The sequence below is a fragment of the Xiphias gladius genome, chromosome 1 (genome assembly GCF_016859285.1).
Source record: "Xiphias gladius isolate SHS-SW01 ecotype Sanya breed wild chromosome 1, ASM1685928v1, whole genome shotgun sequence".
Classification (NCBI taxonomy): domain Eukaryota; kingdom Metazoa; phylum Chordata; class Actinopteri; order Istiophoriformes; family Xiphiidae; genus Xiphias; species Xiphias gladius.
The window spans coordinates 27,867,087-27,890,749 of record NC_053400.1 but is presented as its reverse complement, the minus strand read 5'-3'; the positions used below and the strand labels follow the sequence as shown (position 1 = coordinate 27,890,749).

The following is a 23,663-nucleotide window of genomic DNA, read 5'->3' as shown; positions in this document are numbered from 1 at the left end:
GTTTCTGTAAATAATATTAACAAGAGTATGGTGTAGACCTGCTCTATATGAAAAGTGCCCTGGGATAACCTCTGTCGTGATTTGGTGCTATATAAATAAAATTGACTTGACTTGAATTTTAATGACTGTGTGCCCATAGAATTTTAATGCCTCTGTAAATACAATTTAAGTTAATGTCTGTCATAAAATAATCGCTGCTACACTGAAATGAAAATCACAAATTGATAATAATATCTAACAATGAAGTGAGTCCATGGAAATATTTTACCCATATTTGTGGCGTGCCTCTAATGCAACACTTACATAAATAGAGTATTTCTATAACTACTGGATGAATTGTCATGAATATTTGGTACAGACATTCTTGCTCCTCAGAGGATGAATCATAACAACATCGGCGATTCTCTGGCTTCATCTTGTGCTACCAAAAGTTAAAAGTTTCAAGTTATTCAACATGTCCTTTCATTATATTATATCTCTGAAATTACTATTCCTGTCAGCCTCAGTTGAAATTAGATAATGCTAACACAGTATTGCTCCCATGACTGAATGATTAAAGTTAGCATGTTAATATGCTGACGATTAATCCATCAATTTTTGTTTGAATTCAGTGCAAGTGAAAGCTGATTCCAAGTACACCTAAGACTGATAAAATACAGTTTAAATCCAGTACAACCAGCAAGTTGAGAAGTGAAATTACTTTGCATGTCTGTGCAGTTATAGGCAGTGTCAGACCCTTGCCACAGTACCTCTATTTAGCATTGCCAACTGAAAATACATTGCATTCTAGATCAGATAGTTGAACCATCCACTGGTTTTGTATCAGGGGAAATGTTAAATCCAATTTCTAATTTAATGGATATGCACTGTATAAAATGGCATCATACTGTTTAAAGTTACATTAAGATCTACCTTCTGTCAGTTACACCAGAGTCAAGTTAAAATGAAAACCAAAGTAAGTTTTCTGCCAGCTGCAATATATGAAACACTAATGTTAAAGGTTTTTACATGCATATATTTTATATTATATATATATACATACATATATACATATAATATATATACATACATATATACATATATATATATATACATACATTTATACATATAATATATATATACATACTTATATATATATATATATATATATATATATATATATATATATAGAGCTTATATTATTTTATAATATTTAGAGAGACTTTTTTACCCAAAAGCTTTACTCTGGAAATCATAAAATACAGAACATGCTGTAATTGTTCCTCATCCTAGATAAACTATTTTTACGTTAGCATTGAACTTCTTCTAGTGATGTATGACAGATGCATTTCCGAGAAACATTTACAAAACGTTGGCACCCCACCTTACTGTTGGCAGACATTTATTTTATACACAAGTCTGAAGGTTGCTGAAATGGATCTGCTCTCTTTTGTAAAAAATATGGCAAAATCACTATGTTAAACATTTTTTGGTTCTACTGCAACAGTGGAGCCACCATATGACCTCTAATGTCTGTGACTGACTGACTGAGTGGTACAGTTGCACCACTGGGCAGCCGAATGACATGTTACTGAAGTTACAGTGCTGATGTGCTGAAGTTGCACCACTGGTCATTGCTCTTTCCAAATAAATTGGTGCACACACAGTTTCTATTTCTTCATCAGGGGGGTATTGAAAGGCAGTGTTGTCAACTTAGCACCATCGTCGCTAGATTTATGGACTTTTCACACGCAACTATTTCACAAAAGCAACTAGCAACAAATCTAGCTCCTTTTTGGGAAAAACCTCAACTACTTTCCATAGAAGAAAGTCGCCAGAATTGCCCACGCAAGCGCAAGGTCAGGCTTTACCTCTGCAGGCACACCTCTCCATATGTCTCATTCCAGTGACCGCGCGGCAGCTGACACAGATGTGTATGAGCCTGTAACTTTCTCTCTGTGTGATATTCTGCTTGTAAATATATGTGAAATCACAGCACAGCTGTTGTCTTAAACTTATGTGTATGATGATTTTGTCAGACGACGTCACAGTTATAAAATCAGGATTTTAGCAGTGCAGAGCAGCAGCTTGGAAATGGGAAATCTATGGTAAATGTAGATATAGATATAGATATATAGATATCCTGTATTGATATAGATACAGTAAAGCTGTACATACACAGGTGGGACTCACTGAAAAGAGACAAAGGAGCCATCACAGAGTTTTAGCCTACAGGTCTGCACGTAAAGTGGGTCAACTATGCTCCTGGAGAGCTTAACAAGCTGCTAGAGGAATAAGGCAGCACACTTGATAATTAGCAAGAAGAAGACGGCATGTTCGAGTGAGGGGGGGTGCAGGAAGAGGTGGAGTACAGATGAGAGAATGTGTGGGTGTGAAGCTGGACTAGCAGGATTTAAAATCTGATTGTTTTGGTTTTGCTCTTGTATTTTCCACTACAACTGTTCTAATATACACTCTGCATTCCCCCCCTATTTTTATTGTTTCATTTCCGTTCGTTGTATCGTGTTTGTGCATTAATATACTATTTTACACGCCCCTGTTGGACTGTATTAATTTTATCAGTCAATAACACTTTATGTCCACCATCTGTGACAGTGGAGTTCTAGGCCTCCGTGTTCTCTATCAAAACTGTGAAGCTCAGAATATTAACGTTCTCATTTTCAACATTTCTCTGTGGACTCTTTCCCTTCTGTTCTAGTTGCACTGTATAGTGAGTGTGGTGTTGTTTTACATTGGTTGTTTTTGAAATAATTTGGCTATCTTATGAAGGTGGAAGATTTCACAGAAGGAAAGTGATACAAAGTGTTTCTAGCTGATTTTGACCTTTTGAGGCAGCAGGGCTGCTTGATGAGTGCAGTCGGCGTAGTAGAGAAGGAAATGGCTTTAGAGGCAATCTCTTTCATGTTTGCTGTGTTAATTCTTCTCTTATTCTTCACACTGAGGTCTATTCCTTCATTTAAATTGGCTGCTTTTCCCTTCATTTTTGGCTTACAGTCAAATAATACCAATGGTGGACATACTTTTGGTTTAAACACAAGATCCAAGACTTTAATTAAGATGAATGATTATAATTACAGTTTATTTCAGGTTATGCACTGATGGTTAGATGCTACTGGCAAAATTAAACCACGATAAAGAGAAAACAAACATTAATATTAGGACTGTTGTGATGGGAGTTTAAGTGATCATTTGCAAATACACTGTTTTCTCTCACTCGTTTGTAGTCAGTGACAGAGAGAAGAATGGTACACAAAGGTCTAGTTTACAAACGTTACATGAATTGATTTTTTTTTCTGTTGAAAAACTCAGGGTGTTGGGCTATATCCCTTCCCAGCCATCAGTAATCAGGCTATTTCCACAGCTGAGGGAGAAAGATGCAGTCCTAATACCCCTGTAAGCAGGGGGGCTCAGCTGGAGTTGATGTGTGTGCCTTTTGTGTCTGTGTGTGCGTATATATGTGTCCTTTCCTGAAAGCTCAGGTGCTCTCAGGCGAAGTGTGAAGAGAGTTATGTGAGGCAGAGAGAGAGGGAGAATGAGATAAAGACTTAAGAGCTCATATAGTGAATAGCTGCACAGCAAGCTGAAGCGGGAGGAAGAATTCACTGATACTTCAATCCTTACTATATATATATATATATATAAGCTTTAGAGACCACACTGCCTCTGTTTCCTCTGAGACTCAATTCAAGTGTCACATACTTCAGCTTTCCTTTTCTGACAGACTTATTTGCCTCCACTGTCCTCAAGCAACATACAGTTTATTGGTTTGCTAGTTATACTGCACTTCAAATTCCAGCAAACCATCCACACTTTTTAGGTTACACGTGTGTAAGTAATAGAGCTCCAATAATTGGCTGATTAATCGATCAGTTGAGCAAAAGAAAATTCATCAGCAACTATTTTTATAATTGGTTAATTGTTGAAGTTATTTTTCAAGGAGAAATTTGATAGTTTTGATTTTCAGAATTTGCTGCTCTTGGTCTTCCTTTAGAGTAAATACATTATTTTTGGGTTGTAGCTGTTGGTTGGACAAAACAAGACATTTCATTAAGTCACGTTTGGCTCTAAGATATTGTGATGGGCATTTTTCACTCTTTTCTAATGTTTTATATAAACCCTGTCTCCTAGAAATTAGCTTCATATACTGTTAAACTGTTTTCCTGATTACATTGTGAGTGGCAACATAATATCTGGTTGATTATAAATAAACATAATTAAACACGTGTCTGAAGTCAGCGTTACATGTTGCTGTAATCAACCAGACCACTATCTTTCTCTAACCTTAACCAAGTGCTGTGAGTGCCTAAACATAACACTAAAACAGTTTAATAATGCTGTAGTAGCTACAATTGGATCTTGTACGACAAGGTCGTATATTTTGACAGAAAATAAATATGTTCTCTGTGAACATTTTGCTGCAAATGAGTTATATATAAATATAATTATTAAGAGATAAAGCTGTTTATATACCACAGAATTACTTGAGACAATAATTGGCAGATTCATCGATAACAGACATAATCATTTATAACAGCCCTAGTATATAAGATTAATTACTGACCAACAATTAATAAAAGTTCAAGTACATAATGACTAGTAGGACCGCATTTGTTGTATCTTTAATTTTGTTTATGTGTGTGCACGTTCAAGGTCTTTCATCATACTGGACACATCGTTCTGACGACTGGAAAAGACGGTATGCTACCTTTTCACTTCCCCATTTCTGTTTCTGTCGGCCGAGGATCCAGTACCCAACCCTGTGGGGAGCATGCGATCTCATGTGAAAAGCCTTTTCAAGTGGTGTGCTACCCAAACACACTAATTTCACAATCAAATCTGTGCTGGGGAAAAAAAAAAAAAAAGAGTAATATTAAGCCGCTAATGGCTGCTATTAAGAGCTTGATGAATGCAGTAAAAATGACAGTCTGTACTATGCTTCTGGTTTTGTATTTAGTCTCGCTAGCTGCTTGGCATCTTAAAAATGGTTCAAAAAAAAAAAAAAAGTATGTTTGACAGCTGGTTAACTAGGTAGGCCTGCTGAATGAGCCTGACTAGAGGGTCAGACTGATTTTTTGTCAGTCTGATCAGTTCAGACTGGTTATGGTTCGAATCACACTGAGCCAAACTCCCTTTGACCTTTGCACCATTCGTCTGATATGCTTTTGGCAGTGTTTTGGATATAACTGTGCTGCCACGCTACTGGAAAACACAACAGACAGGGCAAACATGAATACATCAACATAAAATTAATGGAACCTTTTTAAACCTGCTTTAAATAAAATGCTGAATACAAAATAAATCACAAAACTACATATGTGTTAGGTTTTTACATTTTCTTAACCAGTGTTGAAACATTAAAATTACATTTTAAAGTGGGGCTGACAGCCATAATAAAATATATTAAGTAATGAAAAATTGAATTTTTTTTCTCCCATTAATCATTTAGTCCATACACCAGAAAACAGTGAAAAACGCCCATTACAATATCACAGAGCCCAATGCAACATCATCATCAAATGTCTTGTTTTGTCTAACCAACAGCCGAAAACTAAAAAATATTAAATTTGCTATAATGTTACACCAAGAAAAGTAATTTAATCTTACTTTTGAAAATCAAATGTTTGGCTTATGGAAAACTTACTTAAACAATTAATCAATTATCAAAATAGTAGGCAAATAATCAACTAGCTAATCACTGAAGCTCTACTTCCAGTTATTTAAAAGGTCTGCTTATTAGAGAAGGAGACACAGTGCATATTGAATGAGAAATACAGTACAGCATTAATTTCGCTGTAATTCTAAACAATGTGAGAAAAAATGTTGCAGAAAAAAAGAAGGAAGACACACCAATGCCAAAGCATCAAATTTGTATTCAGTACACTACATCATGTACACTTGTGCCACAACCAACTGAAAAAAAAAAAAAGCTGTAAATAAATGAACTCCCAGTACTGACCTGTTGCAATAAAATGCAAAACACTTAAAATTCATGGATGGGAAACATGTTGAGTTCATAGGACAGAAAGTCAAATTACTGGAGTGATTTACTTTAAAAGCCCCTCTAGTCCCTATAAAATTTGCTGCCTTCTAAAACTCTACAAAGCTTTTTCATCCCTCATTATATTCTTGAGTATAATCCAAGAAGAATTATGTCTTGGTGCATGAAAAAGAGATATTCACTGCGCATTCTTGTGTTGTTTATCTAACAACCACCAAGAGTAAAGCACATTGTTTAGTCAGAGAGTGCATATGGCGCACAAGGTTAACCTCAGCACTTACAGCTATTAGCCTCCATGAAAACATCATTCCTGGTGCACAATGGTGACAGCTAGAGCCAACTTTCTCTTCCTAAAGAGTAACTCTACATCATATTTGCCTTTTATGGTCTTAATATACTGTATTTGTGTGCCTTAAACTCACTAAAATTATCGTTTTGTTATCGTTTGCGTTTAATGAATAATAAAATTAAGAATAATACAATAATATGATAATAACAATAAACAATATAATAGTAATAATAACAATAACAACAACAATAATAATAATAGTACAAGATGATGATATAACAGCTCCCCTCAGTTTTTCACAGCTCTATAGCGAGTCTCAGCTCATTGTTTAGCTGTCATGGCCACAATTTTATTGTTGTGGTTCACTGACGCCATTTCATACGTTGTTTTCGGGCGCAACAGCTGTTTTCAGCAAAAAGTTTAAAAAAAGTCACTTTACACTATCTGCTCAGCACTAAATGGCAGAAATATTTAGTTAGAGGCTGGTTTACAAAGTGGAGCATTTAGAAAACTCAAGAGCCAGATATTTCCCTCAGGAGTTGGTAGAGACCAAAAACAGAGATAAAAGAGAGTGAATATTGGACCATGGTGGACAGAAACACGACTCCAGGTGAATAATAGTGTTGGCACCTAACAGGTGAAAGTGTAAATAAGCAACTGTTTGCTGACAAGTTCCCCTTATCAGCTTAAAAGGGGATGATATTATATGTCAATGTTGTGTTCACAACTTGTTTCCACTGCCCCCAATTGGCCAATAAAACTGTTATTGCAGGTTAGAAGACAAACTAAGAAAGACCCTGCTTCACTTCATAGAAGAGAAACTGAGGTTATACTGTGGATACACCATAGGTGACAAAAACAACCTGGAGTTTCCATAGTACACACTGGAGCAAAACTGATGTAGATCAGGCTGAGCGAGTCCAAAAGAGGCTTAGAGGCGAGTATAATAATAAACCAGTTTAACCAATATATTTTTTATTCTGTTTTTCTTCAACAAAAGGGTAAGCTTAATCCCTCTCGTACGCCCAATTCATGTACATACACACACAACCTCCCACAACTCATTGGCTACTGCTAAAACAAACATATACCCTTGTACCCTCTCTACCGTTTTTTCCTCTATCTTCCCACCTCCCCTCCATAGAGCTTCTCGTTCATCCAACTCAAACAGCCCGTTCACTGCACCCATTTCATTCCACCTTTCCCTTTAAGCCCTGGACTACCAATAAAGGAAAAACAAACTAAGTAGGATGAGACAAACTGTTTGGTCAGATCAACAGGAAGAAGGAACCCTTGCTGTCTTACAAAAGAGAGCCCCTACAGGGTGTAGGAAATTAAACATTAGAAAGTACAAAAGAAAAACTAGACATTGCTCTGAATATTTGAAAAATTATTAAAACACCAGGGATGGTCGACCAGCTGGGTGCAATAAATTCTTCAGCAATGCTCTGATCCCAATTCTGTTAATTAGACACTTGAGAAAACATCTCTTCCACTTTCTTTGGGAGGAGTGATAATTATTGTTTTTTAAAAACACCCCTACACGCTATGTATCTCATACAGAAGAAATTATATTCTAAACCAAGATAAATGGTATGCATCAATTATGTCTTAAGACTTCGATTCCTTTATTCTAGATTCAGTTAATTAAAACCTAATTCATAATGTTCTCACTGATTTTGTCTCGGGATGCCAAATACGATTTCACGTGTTCTCTTTATATTAGGGAATAATAAATTACTATTTGGCAGTTTTGACACTATGGAAGCTTTTGACTGTAATATGAATATCTGACCTTGGTATTACTGCCCCTACTTCTAGAATTAAAATAAATTATTGTATTATATTTTGGAAAGATCCTGCAGTCAGGAGTACTCTCTACCCTTTATGCTTTTATACATTGTAGATCCTTTGGCAAAGCAGGGGAAAATGAAGTATGCTGATGATACAAAATCATACTTCTGTAACCAAATATCTGTAATTCCTGAAAGGTAGAATTTAAAACCACTCATTTCTCTTACTTTACTGAACATATCTAGTTTGAAGTGGTAAAACTGACATTAAAAAAAACGAGATTGAGTGCATACGTATACACAAATTGTTGGATCATAGTTTTAAACGACGATGTACACAATTTCTTTGTCATCATAGTTTCTTTCAAATTATTTTGATAGCATAAGTTTATGTTTGCAGAAAAAAAGAAAAGAAAAAAAAAGAGACAAGAAGATTTGTGTGGTCTATGTGTTGCTTTTAGCCAATTCATCTCAGTATCCCCAGGTCAGATCCACAGTGGGCTGTAAAGTCCTTTCACGTGATTATTTGATAGACTGATGAAGTCAAGATAACCAAAAATGAAGCATGGTACATTGAAGAAGAGTTGCGTCTTGTTAAATTTTGATGGACTTTAAGTGAAGCGCACTCTAGTCTTCACCTCACTGTGGGTGCGTTTTCAAAATTAGACAACAAGCAAATTATGGTATTTGTTAACTACACCACAGCAGCTTCGTGAAAGCCTCTTTTAGAATATTATAAGCTATTCTCTTAACAAGGATGGATATTTTACAATCAAAGAGTTAGTGTGGTACCTCAGTGACTCACAAATTGTGCTTATACATTTTTTCACAGTGGTTTAGCTGTAACCAGCTATTTATAACGTGGTAGGGGGACAACAAGGTTTGAAAAATTCTGCCCAGCTGGCAACACTTAATTGGCAATTTATGATTCTAAGTAAAAGCAATGATTCAGACAGTATAGTTAAGCCCATATGTATGGATGTATTTATCTTTCAAATAGACGAAGCTGGCGAAAAAAACAACTGTAAACACAGTGGTTTGATATCTTTCCCACTGTAAAAATACATCTGTAAAAAAATAAAAGAAAGAATCCTTGTTCTCGTCTGAGAGCTGGAACATGCAGTATATTGTATTGTGATTTTTTTGTGTCAAGCCAGAGAGCACACATAGCCAGCTCTGTAGAGTGAGCCACTTAGAGTTGCTCAATAATCCATTTACTTGCCTTTGCAACTGGCATGACTGTAATTTCAATCACATGGACAGTAGGAAAGCTGCCTGATGGTGACATGGGTTGAAATTGGGTAATGGTTCTTTGCTTGCTGCCTTAGACATGAAACATCTGGTCCACTACCGCGATGGGAAACGGAAAGGTGATGTCAAGCTTGAAAATACAGCTCACACTTGACATTTCTTCATAGTAATGTCAGGTTGGAAATACAAAGCTCCTACACTCAAATACAGACTGAAACCTCATACAGCATAGCTTTTCTCTCCAACAATACTGACTAGAGACAAGGTGACAGTTTAGAATGGTATTCATTTTATATCAAAAGTAAAGAGGAAATTCTGTTGCCTTTATCTGACAGAAAAGAAATACTGCTTTCAACATTGATTCCTTGTGTCGGTTTTGTATGAGCGAACACACCTCATTTTAAAATTGTGACTAGTAAATAGATCTCATAAGGTTCTGGCGATCTCTTTTTCACTCGTTTTACATTGCTCATGAGATCTAGTAAAATTTACACAATGACAATGCGTGTGCAGCAATGTAGCCACTCTCCAAGAGAATTGTCTGTGTGCCACAGTGAGCCATATTACCATATCACCATCTTTCCAGGCAGCCTCGTTTCCCTACAAACCATTACTTGCTGCCTCGCCTCATTAGCATTGCAAATAACACCTAAAGCAAGAACAGTGATGGCAGCAGCAGAGGAAATAGGACAGAATTAACAAATTATGTAAGAAGCGTGGAAAGAACGGAAAGAACAGAGTGTAGCAACAAGGAGGTGGGCGATGAGGAGGAGGTGGCAAGAGCATATTACAAATCTGATTACACCTTAAACTTCAAATTCTTAGATGACATCCATTTCTACTGGTGCCATACCTCACTCTTCTGATTACTCACAATTTGCTACAGTTCCCTCTTTCTGATAAGGACATCTCTAGTGTATACAGTTAAACTACAGAGGCCACTTAGACAATATTTTAGTTTGCTACCTGATTGTGTAGGTATATTGTCAACAACCGACAACAACTCTCGGGCCTTGTTAGAGAATTTAATCTAGCTGGACCTTGAGACTGAAAACAGTTTGTAATTTCTTTTTTTTCAACATAATGTAGCAGTTTTTGATCTTACAACTGAGAGAACCACAATCTTTTTATGCCACGATGCCTCGTTATTACTGTGTTTTCTTCATTGCTGCAGTGAGTAATACAACATTTCACAAAAGTTTAAATCTCGCCCTTCTTGTGGCAAAAAGCTTCATTCAAATGAAAATGGCTTTTGTCATATATAGAAAGCTTGTTGTTAGTTTAACAATCTACAGTGCCATAAGTAATTTAACAGTAACTTCTCCTTGGGGCTAATATTCTATTGTTGCTCAAGAAAAAAAAAAAAAAAATCCTCATTGGAGAGAAAATGTATATATCTTCAGAAAACTTAAAACCTCAAGATAACTTATGACAAATTCCATCTGATTAATTACCAGTACCATTACCAGGAATATCAACATTAATTTGTGACAAGTTTAATTAGTTTTCAGGGTTTTTTTTTTTAACTGAAAAAACATTTTAAAATTTTGCTGCCTCACTTAATGGTTCTCATTTATATTCCACCAGTGCAGTCAAGTTATTCCTTTGCTTCAGTCGATCTTAATACTCTACACAGTGTTGTTCAGCTTTATTACTTCAAACTGAATTTTGTTTAACAGCTAAGGACATATAACTACTGTATACTGCTTTCTTAAGAATTGCCTATTTCCAGTTTCTTTTAAGACTTCTGTGGTTAAACACCATCCAAGTCGATTAGCATTATCTATTATGGTATTGGCCATTTCATGTAATTCTCTGTAAAAAAAAGTGAACAAGGCCAAAATGTCAAACTATTCCATTCAAATTACTGGGTTAAACTACCAATTTGTTAACATCTTGTGACTTTTGCTGCTTATTTTAGTGGGTAACTGGTGTTACTATATCCCTTAAGTTATAAAATCAGTGATTAAATTATTACCATAACCAATAACAATGATGGAAAAAACTGAAAAAAAAAAAAAATCACATCCTGTTTGTAAATTAAAAACAAGCAAACAAACAAAAAAAATAATTTCCTGTCAGTGTTATTAAATGTTTTTAAATAGGTCGCTATTCAAATCAAAGCACTTTCAGCTGCAATCCTGAACGAGTTATACTATTGGGAAATAATGTTGGCAGTACTGAAATGAGCGCATGAATCAGTGGGTAATGGACTCTGTATTCTATAATGAAAAGGTATAGAAAATGAGGTCAGAAGGACGAAAAGTGCAGACTTTGATATAAGTGCCACTACTCATCATTTGGTAAAGTCAAGGTCAGGACCTTGTGTGGTTCCATGGCATTTCTGTTTAGCTTTTAAAGAAATGGCCCGAGTCAGATTGATGCGCCGAGTTGGCTAGGCATTTAGTTAACAGAAAGTTAAAATGTATTAAACACAGACATTTAAAACAACAACATGTGTGTATTAATGACAACCATCCGTGTCCCCTTTTGCTCGGTAACTGGTAATTGTTTCATAACAAAGTTGGAAAAAGATTCCTATAAACAGCTAGGAGAGATCGCAAGCCAAAAAAGCAATAACAATGGTTTTAAATGCCAGCATATTTTGTGTAATTTCTTTTGTGGCTGCGCTTATTATAATTGCTGGTGACATGCAATTTAACAGGGTCCTGTCTGAATAGTTCTGGCGATTATGTGGTGTGAAAGCTGGTCTGGTTTGTGTGGTGTGTCGCCTAAATGTGGACGCCCCTTTCACAGTGGGGGCAGGCTTGACTTGGGTGCGCCGGCACTGTGGCTCCAGCTCTGCGCAACACACAGTGGGGGTAACACACAGCCCTATGGTGCGGTAATGCAATATTCATGGTGGGGTGTGAGCAGGGCAGTTAAACACAGCAGAGTTGTGAGAAGACCTTCCAACCTTCTATCAGGGAGCAGCTGCTGCTTGGGCTCGCTCCTCTCTCCAAAGCCTACCCCCTTGCTCAAGCATTATCTCTTTCTTTCTCTGCCCTCCCCTGTTCCCTCTCTGCTTCCTCTCACTCAACCATTAATTTTTAATCACAACTTAAATGGCTGCCTTGGCTGCGGCTGTGGGGGCAGCAAGTCAAGGGCTCTTGCCTCTGGTTACAAAGTAGGAAATAAATCTGAAGAGATCAAGCTAAACATACTGGGAGGGAGAGGGCTGACTAGGGAGAAATGTACAGGGAGGAAAAATATCAACTTGCTGCTGCCATTACAGCTTAATTAGAATTTCAACTCTTTCATCTTGGACTTTCAATTGCAACTGCTACAGGAAAATGAGATCAAATTAAGATAAAGAATTAAATTTTTTGAGGGTTTTTAGGAGGCCATGAATAGGTGAGAAAGGAGGGAATGAGTGGATTTAGATAATATGAGATAGATGCTTAAGTCAACCAAAGGGCAGTCACAGACTGACACTAGAGCTTAAAACATTTAACTGATTGACAAAATAATAATTGACTACTATTTTGATAGTTGAGTAATCAATCAATCAATCATTTTTTTCTAGAAATAATGGGGAAAAAAGTCACTGGTTCTGGCTTCTAAATTGTGAAGATTTTCTGCTTTTCCTGGTCATATGTGATAGTAAACTGTATATTCTGGGGATTTATACCGTTGGGCTTTAAGAAATTATGATGAGTACTTTTCTTTATTTTGGGGCATTATACAGACCAACTGATTAATCGACTCATTGAGAAAATAACGGGCAAATTAATCAATGATTAAAATAATCATACATTGCATCCCTAGCTGACACATATTGCTAAATACCACAAAAACAGTAAGAGTATATATGAAAACAGCTCACAGCAGGAGTGTATTAAAGGTTATACCACTTATTCATGAAGGACTAGGTTGTATGGATGTTGTCAGTAAGGTGGCAGCACTCAGGTTTTCCCCTGCATTATTTATTTTCCGTATTGGGGTGGTCTGACCCAGTCTTGTAATGAGAACTAGAGTCACGGTCTGTTTGGAGTCCCGGGGCAACGCCGTGCAACCGTGTCCCTGGATCACTGCTCAACCACACAGGCCCCTACACAGCCACTGTTTGCACAGACTTCACTGGGACTGTAAAAGTCAAGCCTTGTTGACACATCTGTGCTGTCTCTCCCCGAGGCTAATGGCTATTACATCTGTCTGCCTTTTTTCAGAGGGAGAGGAAAACTACAAGAATCAAATGCTCCTTTGAAAACAGGCAAAGTGAAAACACTGACAGCTGATGGAAAGCTGACAGCCTCCTCTGAGGGGAATTACTACTGTTGATCTTTCTCACAAGTGCAGTAAGATGATTACATTGGTTAAGTTGTGTTTTGAAATAAATGTTGAAGGCCTTATGGGTAGCAGTGTGTCAATGTTTATACTAATATAAATGTGTTTTTCACAGGTCAGAGGTGTTGATTCAACTGTATGATTATTTTGGAGCCTGTAGTTTGTGGTCCTATTGTATGGTACTGCATTATACTGAGAGGTGTTGCTATTTTTTTCCACTCCATTTATCTAAAAGAGGGTAGGCCAAATAACATAAACATTTTCAACAAAACTGAACATTATAACCTTCCTGGAGGTAGAATTTTTTGAAGGGCCGTGGTATTAGCCTGCAGCCAATCCTCAGCAACCAGGGAACTTTTAATATTTTTCCTTTAAAAAAAAAAAAAAAAATCACCAAAACAGTGAATTGATTATAAGAATAGTTGCATATAAATGTTTCTTTTGATTGACTAATCGATTGACTGATTGTTTCAGCTCTGATAGGTACGTATCTGTGTATATGTCAGCCCATGTCCCATTTCCTTTTTGTTACTGATAAGTAACAAGAATTGCAGTAAATATCAGAGTAAATAAAAAATATATTTAAAAAAAAAGTAAATAAATAAAAAATATGCTTGAGGTTATTTAGAAGCATTGACACCATTACGTAGTTTTTCTACCGGAGAGCACTGACAGGTTTAGTCTTTAAATGTCATGTGTCCCTTAGGGTACTTTTTCACTATGTGCATTATGTCTTCAAGGAATCCTTATCAAAAATGTTTGGTTATGTCAAACATTTATGTAAAAAAAAAAAAAAAAACATCAGTGAAATTTTTAGAATTCTCAAATATAAGTATCATTAGTGATAAAAAATACAGTATCCGTCGAGCTATACAAGAACTCACTTTTTTTGTGCCATTACAGCCCTTTGGTGTAAAAATCACTTTGCAGCTGAGTGCAAAAACATCCACTGACACTTTTTAACCACCTTAAGTACCTCATTGGCCGTGTCTAGTTTAACATCCTCACCTCCGTCAGCTACTTGAACTGTGCAAATAATCCACCTATTGATCCTCGATTCCTAACCTGACAAATTAACAAAATCAAGGCAGCAGGCTAACTGCATTTATGCTAACTAACAGACCTCTCCCATTAGTCAAACACACACACACACACACACACACACACACACACACACACACACACACACACACACACACAAAGACAGAAGTAATCTCTTACTAATCAAAGACATCGATCACGTTGCAAAGCACATCTGTCTGCATCCCCCTTCTCACTGCTGACCCAGATTGATTACTCTGACAGGCTTAGGGCAGAGACAAAGACAAAGAGAGAGAAAAGATGGAAAAAACAGAGAAAACAAAAGGAAATGCTGGAATGAAAACAGAAAACGGAAGGCACACAACATAAAGGTCCAGTCAAAAAAGAGACAGGGCCAGATGTTTTAAAATCAAAGCTTTTTGTATCACACATTTCTATATGCACATATGTAAACAATGAGTAAATATGAATGACACTGCAATTCTAGTTGCAAAAGCAGTGTGATGAACTGAATCCAGAAAGTGCATTTTAATGCACCTCGTGCATCTCCATTCATGTACACTGACCCATATAAATAAAGAATGGGAGACCGTGGAAGAAACTGTGACGCGTCTGCTGCTTTGGGAGGAGATGAGCAGCTGAACGTTGATGAGCTGTGTGCTGTACAAGCCTCAAGTAAAGATGAGAACTACTGATGGTAGCTCAGGCCTCCACTTTATTTTTCCCAGGAAAAAAGTGAAGATCACTTCTAAAGCAGAAATAATTTGGTTGCAAAACCAATGTTCTGAAATCCACTGTGCTGAGTGCATGAAACAGGCATCCCCCTAGCTTGCTACACTTTCATCCATGTCATATTCCCTAGACTAAAATAATATTTAACCTCAGGAGTGTAAGCCCTCAGGCATCATCAGAAAAAAATGGGTTGTGCAACAATATGGTAACATCTATATCTCAAAAAAGGACACAGTCAGCTTCTCACACACCTATAGTATATTTTAAAGCCTTCATCACATAGACACGGACACAAGCTGTTTAAACCATGTCCACATGTATACATTAAATGTATGTATAAAGCTCTGTCACACATTACACATGTAAATTTAGCCAAATAATTACAAATAATTATATAATTGTTTAGTCATTATATTACATGAAATAATGAAATAATGTCGACTAAAAAAATGCATGCTTATTGCAGAAAGCATGCCAGTCATGCAATAAACATGACACCAAGGAAAGCAGTGGCCCGTCAATGCTGACTGATATGGGTTTTGTAATGGTGACTGATAAAGGCACCAATGCTTGGTTAAGATAAGGAAAGACAAATATATTGCTACAACATAGAGCAATTCCTTTACACAGCAGTTTCACCCTTTAGTGAGACGGAAAACCCAGAGGTTTCATTACCAAAGGCCGCTGATAAAACCTCTGAGCTCAAGTACAACCAAATACTACAAAACTCTCAGGTAAAGCATGTCTCTGTCAAGGCTACACATTGTTTTTAAAAATTTGTTACAGTAATATAAAATATATAGATTTTATTTTTTTTTTAAAAAGGTCCACATCAAAATACAGAATTATGATGATGGGATACACAGTACTTATGCCAGATTTTTCAATTAAGTGCAGTAAGAAAACATACGTATACAGCAAAAAAATGTTCAGTCTACTGCAGCTTGCAATGTTAAAAAGGATAGATATGCACCTGGAACCTTCTGAATAAAACCATCCTTTTGAGAGTTTTTACTTAAAAGTGTCTGTGAACCTACACATAGAAGTTTGTCATGGGTACATGCAGGTTGCAAAGGCTTGCAGAGAAGCCAGCATGCACTCCTCCCAAATCTAATCAGGGCACTGGGCAGACCTTCAAACAAGCTGATTGGTTGATTCAACTCCTGTCAGGAGGCCGGTTCAAAACAGCAACAAGAAAAATGTGTAATCGTTTTACAAGTTAAAATAAATAATTATAATACATTTTTATTTATAGATCGCTTTTCAGGGTACTAAAAAAATGCTTTCCATGAATTAAAAATGATCATAGAAAACAATACAATAAAACATGACATTATTCACACATTAAAAGCAGTTATGATGTGAGTTTTGAGTAGTGATTTGAACGTGGACAAATCAGTGCAGTCCCAGATGTGTTTGGGGAGAGAGTTCCAGAGGGAGGAGGCAACTATGGAAAATCCTCTGTCACCACACTTCTTAGTCCTGAGTGGTGTAGACAGGAGTTTGGCATCAGAGCAGCGGAGACTGTGGGAGGGAGTATCATAATAGAGCAGGTTGGTGAGGTAGGATATGAGGGGGCCTGGATATGGAGGGCTTTGTAAGTGAAGAGAAGGACTTTGAAATGGATCCGTTGTGGGACAGGAAGCCAGTGAAGCTTCTGGAGGAGAGGGTTAATGTGGTCATGTATTTAGAACTTTGTATGTTTTACCATAAAGAATGCTGTTGCAGTAGTCAATTCTGGATATGATGAAGGCATGGATCAGAGTTTCTGTAGCAGAGAAGGAGATGGGTGATGGACGGAAACAAGCTAGGTGGAAAAAGGCAGTTCTGGTGATTTCATTGATGTGGCCTTCAAAGGAGAGTTTGCTGTCATAAATGACTCCCAGGTTGCGGATGTGTGGGGAGGGAGACAGAGTGGAGTTATCGATGGTGAGGCAGGAGTTGTGAGTGGTTTTGGTGAAGGATTTGGGACTGATAATGACCATGCCTGATTTATCACAGTTTCGCTTGAGAAAGTTGGGCCGCATTCATGATTTAATTTCTGTGACATTTTTGGTCAGAGAGGATTGAGTTGCAGTGGTGATGGATTGGTTGAGATGTGGAGTTGGACGTTGTCAGCGTAGCAGTGGAAGTGGAGACCATGACGACATATGATGTTACCAAGGGGGACCATGTAGAGGATGAATAGAAGAGGACCAAGCACTGAAGCCCTGAGGACACCTTAGGTCAGGGAAGCAATGGAGGAGGTGCAGTTGATGTTGACGAACTGTTGTCTGTTTGTGAGATATGACCTTAGCCAGGAGAGGGCTGATGTTAAGGGAGGATTCAAGTCAGGAGAGAAGTATAGTGAGGTTGATAGTGTCAAAAGCTGCAGTGAGGTTGAGGAGGATAAGGATGCTGAGGTGACCTGAGTTTGAGAAGAGAAGGGGGATGTTCGTGACTTTGAGGAGGACTGATTCTGTGCTCTGCTGGGACCGGACACTGGATTAAAATAGTTCAAACATATCAATTTTTGTTTGAAAACAAATGAAAAGAAAGATATGAAGGATTTGGAGGTGTTGTCACTAGGTTTGGGAAGTTTGTCTATTTTGGAGAAGAGAGCCTTGGGGTTGGTGGAGCCAGAATGTATGAGGCCTGAGCCGTAGGTGAACTGAGCTGTGATGAGAGCATCTTTGTATTGTTGAAGGTAGTTTTACAAAGATTGATATTTGCACTCTTAGACCAATTTTCTTGCACAGTATTTAAAGCTGGTGCATACAGGATTTCAGGAGTTCAGTTGTGTACCAGGGAGCTGAGTTTGCGAATGAGACTATTTTGGTTGTAACAGGAGCCAGCTAATCAAGACAGGAGGAGAGCGTGTCAATTTAATAGTTGACAAGATCTGAGGGATTAACAGACAGCGTGGGAGGGGAGTAAGACTTTTTACTGGCCAGAGAGTCTAAGAGAACTGAGGGAAAAACAGATTTTAGATTTCTGAGGGATGATTTAAATTTATCCTTTTTGGATCGGGATAGGGATGTCGATGTCCATTGTGACTGTCAGGGTGGTCAGAAATTTGAGATTGAGGCTGGAAAGTTAATGTATTGTATGACCAGTAGAGCAGGCCAAATCCAGGGCGGGACCACAGCTGTGAGTGGGGAAGTTGATATGTTGTGTGAAGTTGAAGCATCGTAGCAGTTCCAGGAATTCTGTGGCAAGTTTACAGCCAGTGGTTTGGTTTGGGGGAGATGTAAACATGCGGCCAAAGTCTCTGTGTAGAGGATGGCCTCTGCGAAATATTCCAGCTTCTTTGAGAATATCCATACATTCCAGACGCAGGTGGTTATTAAGGTATCTTAGGTGGAGTACAGCAGCAGCATGGTCCAGTTGGAGAGCGCCAGCACAAAGAGTTAGCTTGTGACAAAAAGCCAGAGGCCAGGGAAAGAGACGCAATGCGTATCCACAGGATAATCCACAGATTAGCAGTGGCAAGACAGCAGCAGCCCAGTGAGGAGGGGAGGTAGCGTGGAGGGGCTAGTAGCCTGTTAGCCTTACAATCCTGCTCAGAGAATGGAGGTCAACCTGGTGCAGTGGTGGATATAGAGGAGAAAACCCATCCAAGCCTGGCAGGACTGGCCACACTGGGACAAAGAGATCCCGGCAGGATAAGAAGGTGGGCTCGTGGTAGCTAGTGATGTGGTGGAGAGAAACTGAGATTGACCACTCTGGTAGCAGGACGATGAAGTCAGGCTGTAAATCAGTTCTGGAGCCTTGGCGCTAGCGGAGGGGGGAACTTCTTAGCATGTAAAACAATGAGCTGCTCTGGAGATGCTAATCCATTGAAAGTGTTTGTCTGAATTAGAAGGCAATCAGTATCATGTGGCCAGAAACTCATAGGACAACTTTACCGGAGAAGTCATAGTGTCAAAGGCCAAGTTATAGCGTCAAAGGCATAGATTAATTGGCAGAATTTAGGTTCAGAGATGGAATGGCAGTCAAAATGCACCAGTGTCTTTTTTTTTGTATGTACAGGTATAAAAGAAACAGCCAAGAAAGCGACGAATGTCCCCTGTACATGTTCTCCAACATTAAAACCCAGAGAAGCATGTCTCAGCGTTGATATAAGAAATTGGATGTCTGCAGACATGGATGTGTTCTCACATTTTTTTTCTGTGTACAGATGGGCCGCACAGACCCTTGCAGAGATGGGCAGATGATGAAATTCATGCTGTCACATGCATGTGGAATTCATACTTTTGGTTAAGAAAATACAGTATATTAACAATATGGCTCAGTCTTAAACCAATTTCTTGACAATGCAGCAAAATACTCTACTTTTTACAGATCATAATTTAGTTGCCAGTGAATGCAGTTCAGCAGGCAAGAGTGTTGTCACTGAATCTGTAAGGACAAGCAGATCTAGTATGGCAAAGTTTATTGCTTGGGGCTCTCTCTTGCTCCCATGCCTGTGTACCTTGGTCTCTGTTCAACAGCTCAGCTCTCTCCTCTCTCTTCTCTCTTCTCTTCTCCTCTCCTCTCCCCATTAACCGGCTGACAGATCAGTAATAAACACAGCCTGTCACCTTCAAGGCCTGCCTCTCATTTACTAGAGAACACATGAAACCCTGCTCTCTCATTCCTCTCTATCTATCCCTCTCTCTCTCTCCCCTTCATCCTCTGGGCTCATTCGAGCTGAAACCTGATTTTTGGCCCCAGCTGCCTCCGAGGCAGCAAATTCTCCTCTGCACCCAGATAGTCCTGAAAAAGGCATGAATATTAAATGGAAAATCCATGAATAAATAACCAAAACAGGACTTCCGCCACTCTAACCTCTTTCTGTCTTCCAGTAGTGGATGACAGAGGAAGAGTGCAGGGGAGAAATAAAGGAGGTAAAAAAAATCACGACCACCTCAGGAGAGAAGGTGGACATTTGTTAGGTAATTGGCTTTCTCTATTTGCAATCCCATGGCGCTGTTATTTCACACAAAAAACAAAGAGGTAATGACCAGGTAACAGTGCAGCTGATGGTTAGTAGATCAAAATTCAACTACAGTATTTTCATAGGGAATATATTGTTATTATTTCCATATGTGCTGCAACCTGAGGGATAAAAGCCATACATATTGCAACAGCTCAATAATGTATGTGTGGAAAATGCAAATTACATTGAAGAGAGAGCTGGAAGTGCAATGTGTACGATGTGATGTTGAATGCATAACAACCAAATAAAGAGAATCATTTATTTGTGATGTATACTCACTAGTCCCTTGGCACGTGGCTGTTACACAGAAACAAGTAAATATAGATTTCTAAGCCTCAAGCAAGTCCCATAAGGGTGCTTAATATGTATTGTACTGGATTTCAATGGTCTGTATTTTTTTTAAGCAGAGCACATGGAGATGTATGGTAAGACAAGCACATCGCAGCTACTGGTGAATAAGTTACAATGTGTTGCTGCTGTATTATATGTGTTTGTGTGGGATAGTGTTACATACTGTATATTGTAAATTGCAGTCCCAGTGTCATCCGCTACCCATTAGAGTACAGAGTGATGAGTCAGTTATTGTATTTATGGGCCATTTATGGTTTCAGCAATAGCTATTCAGTGTATTTACATTCTGTAAATACCAATCTATGTAGCATTTTTTGGTAATGCTTTATTTTACAGCTCCCTTGTCTTCCAGCTACTTTCCTGGATACTTTCCTCATAATTGCCCTAAAGATTAGCTGGTATTTAGCTGTAAATTACAAGGATATTTCCAAGAAAGGCTGCCGCAATTTAGTAATACCATAAAGGAAATGGAGAAAGTGTGTGTTGGCTACAGTTATTAAGTATCTGCTCATTATAATTGAAGTTTTAGGAAAAAACTTGGAAATTAGTAACTGAAAAATCGTTTATAAGCAGACATCAATATCCAGTGCAGTTTCCTAGAAAAACTAACAAAAATTCTTAATTTTGATTCTTCATAATTTCAAACTACAACACATTATGGAGCTGCTTGGTAATAGTTAAATGTCAATTTCAACAGACGTATGCTGCGCGTGGGTTGAATTGCATGCTCACCTGTAGTTTTCAGCTGCATTGGAAACTGGTTGGTTTTGTGTTTCAAACTGATATGATGACCAACAAATAAAAGGCACCCCACTGTATAAAATTTAACTGACTCAGCAGTTTTACGTTTCTACCAAATGTTCACAGACTGGATCTGTAAAATATAGCGACTCAGTGTGGCACATTTTCTATCTAATTAAGAATTTCGAATTTTTGTTAGTCTTTCTAGGAAACTCTGGTGGATACTGATATCTGTTTATTAACTGTTTTTCACTTACTACAAAATTTCCTAGTTTTTTCTAAAACCTCCAATATAATGAGTGGGTACTTAATAAATAGAAAAACCCCAAATAAAGCAGAGGTGGCTGTTAAGGCTTTGCATCAGTAAGGGGGAGTAAAATTACATTTCTCATCATATCTAATTCTATCTAATATGTCAAAAGTACATATTTCCATTCATGCCAACTGCATACTATATCACAGTTTCGAAAACTGTGACATTGTAAGAGAAAAATAATTTGGATTATAAAACATTACTATATACATTATTTAAAAAACTGGTTAAGTATGTGGATATTCCAAAAAGTGTTTGCTATTAATAACTGTTGGAAAGGCTATTAAAGACGAACTGGAACAAAATGAATTTCGCTCCTCAGGCTTAAGACAGGAAAACTACTTAGTTGACCTTGAGGTCCTTTGAAATGCCTCTAGCCTCCAGTGATTTTGAGATTATATATGTCAATGACTTACACTACACAAGATAAAAAGATCTCATCATGACCTGCTGCTGAAGCCGAATTTCTCATCTTAGCAATTATATCCATGGCTTCCTTCCCTGTAGTTGGATCAAACCCCAGCAAAAGAGAGCTCTTTTGTATCTGCTGGAAAGCCATTAGTGTGACTAATCTTTATAGAAAAAGATGAGCCAATATTCACAAAGCACTCGCTGAATTTATGTGTAATATCCCAAGAGTTATACTTTCAGTGCCTAACTGAGTGAAGAGCTGGGAATGACTGTTTCTTCTTTAAAAGATGTTAAACGACATTAGATGACTGTTCTGTTTTTATAATGGGTAACAGACTCTTTTGTTCTTTCTGCACTTTCAGTAGAACTGTATGTGATTACAGAGATTAATTATATTCTTAGCTCATGTGTTAATATACTGCTTGCCATTATGTTTGATAAACCTCTATGAGTCGTAATAGAACAAATACACACTACAGAACTGAATTTTATAACCATATCCCTGTTACTTTTGAAGCCTGTTAAATTATCTCAAGATGGAACAAAAGGCATTAAGTGCCATGAGCTTATCAACCACACTTTGAATATTGTAGACTGAATCTGAACTGTTGCACTTCTTTGACGAATTCTGTACTTCTGTCAGTTTAATATAGAAGTGCTTGTACAAGAGATTTGTATGTTTTTTCTTGCTAGTCAAGCACTCTTTAAACAAGGCTTAAAGTCATTTGATTCATTCATGGAACATTATCCAGGGTATGCGCACTTCATGCTTTGAAAGAATAGGATTTTAACGCTTTGGAGGATTCATAAGAGGAAGGTTAAAAATAATTCAAAAGCAAGTAGCAGAGTCAGGCTTGTTCGGCGACAACAGTCCCGGTATGATGTCTACCAATTTAAGTTGAGATGTACAGAGATTCAAAGTTCTTGCTTTCAAACTTGGAAGAATCTAAGGTTAAACCTAAATAAATTCAGACGTGTATAGAAATGTACATTTTTTTGGTGTAAGGAACACACACATCTCTAGCTATGTGCAGTTTAAGATGGCAGGGTGGGTCGAACAGGAACGGCTTATGCCCGGAACAAACTACCTACCTGACTGTGAAAAGAGCCGTCATCACACATTCAACTTATAACTGATTACAATAGTCTGAGCTCAGATTACAAGATAGTGTTCAGATTTGTTCAGACTCTCGTCATAAAATAACAGATGACTGTAGCTACTGGCTAATTGTGATGCACCCAACTTTCAAATTTCAGTCACAGATCCCTGCATGCTACAAGATAATGAACTCTCCTCTGTGACTTGATCTATTATTTCTCTGACCAAGGAAGACCAACTTCTCCATAATGCTGGAAATTAGTTGTTAAGACATAATGAGGCTTAAAATTAAGCTTTTATATAAGTTAGTTTGGTGCATCTTTAGTATCAGCTGCTGTTATGTAACTGTTTTTCACAAGGTCCATTCATTTTGGCACTTTTACTAAAAGTAGAGCTG

General features: G+C 37.7%; 1 protein-coding gene and 1 long non-coding RNA gene across 3 annotated transcripts in view; one reads left to right on the top strand and one right to left on the bottom strand.

Moving 5' to 3' along the window:
- trip4 (thyroid hormone receptor interactor 4) overlaps positions 1-23,663 on the bottom strand; it is a 78,963-nt gene that overhangs the window by 20,206 nt on the left and 35,094 nt on the right. The gene's annotated exons all lie outside the window — the stretch shown is intronic.
- LOC120789299 lies at positions 1,687-13,640 on the top strand. Its single transcript, XR_005707413.1, has 3 exons — positions 1,687-1,838; positions 4,651-4,696; positions 13,501-13,640. It is a non-coding gene; the product is annotated as an uncharacterized LOC120789299 (long non-coding RNA).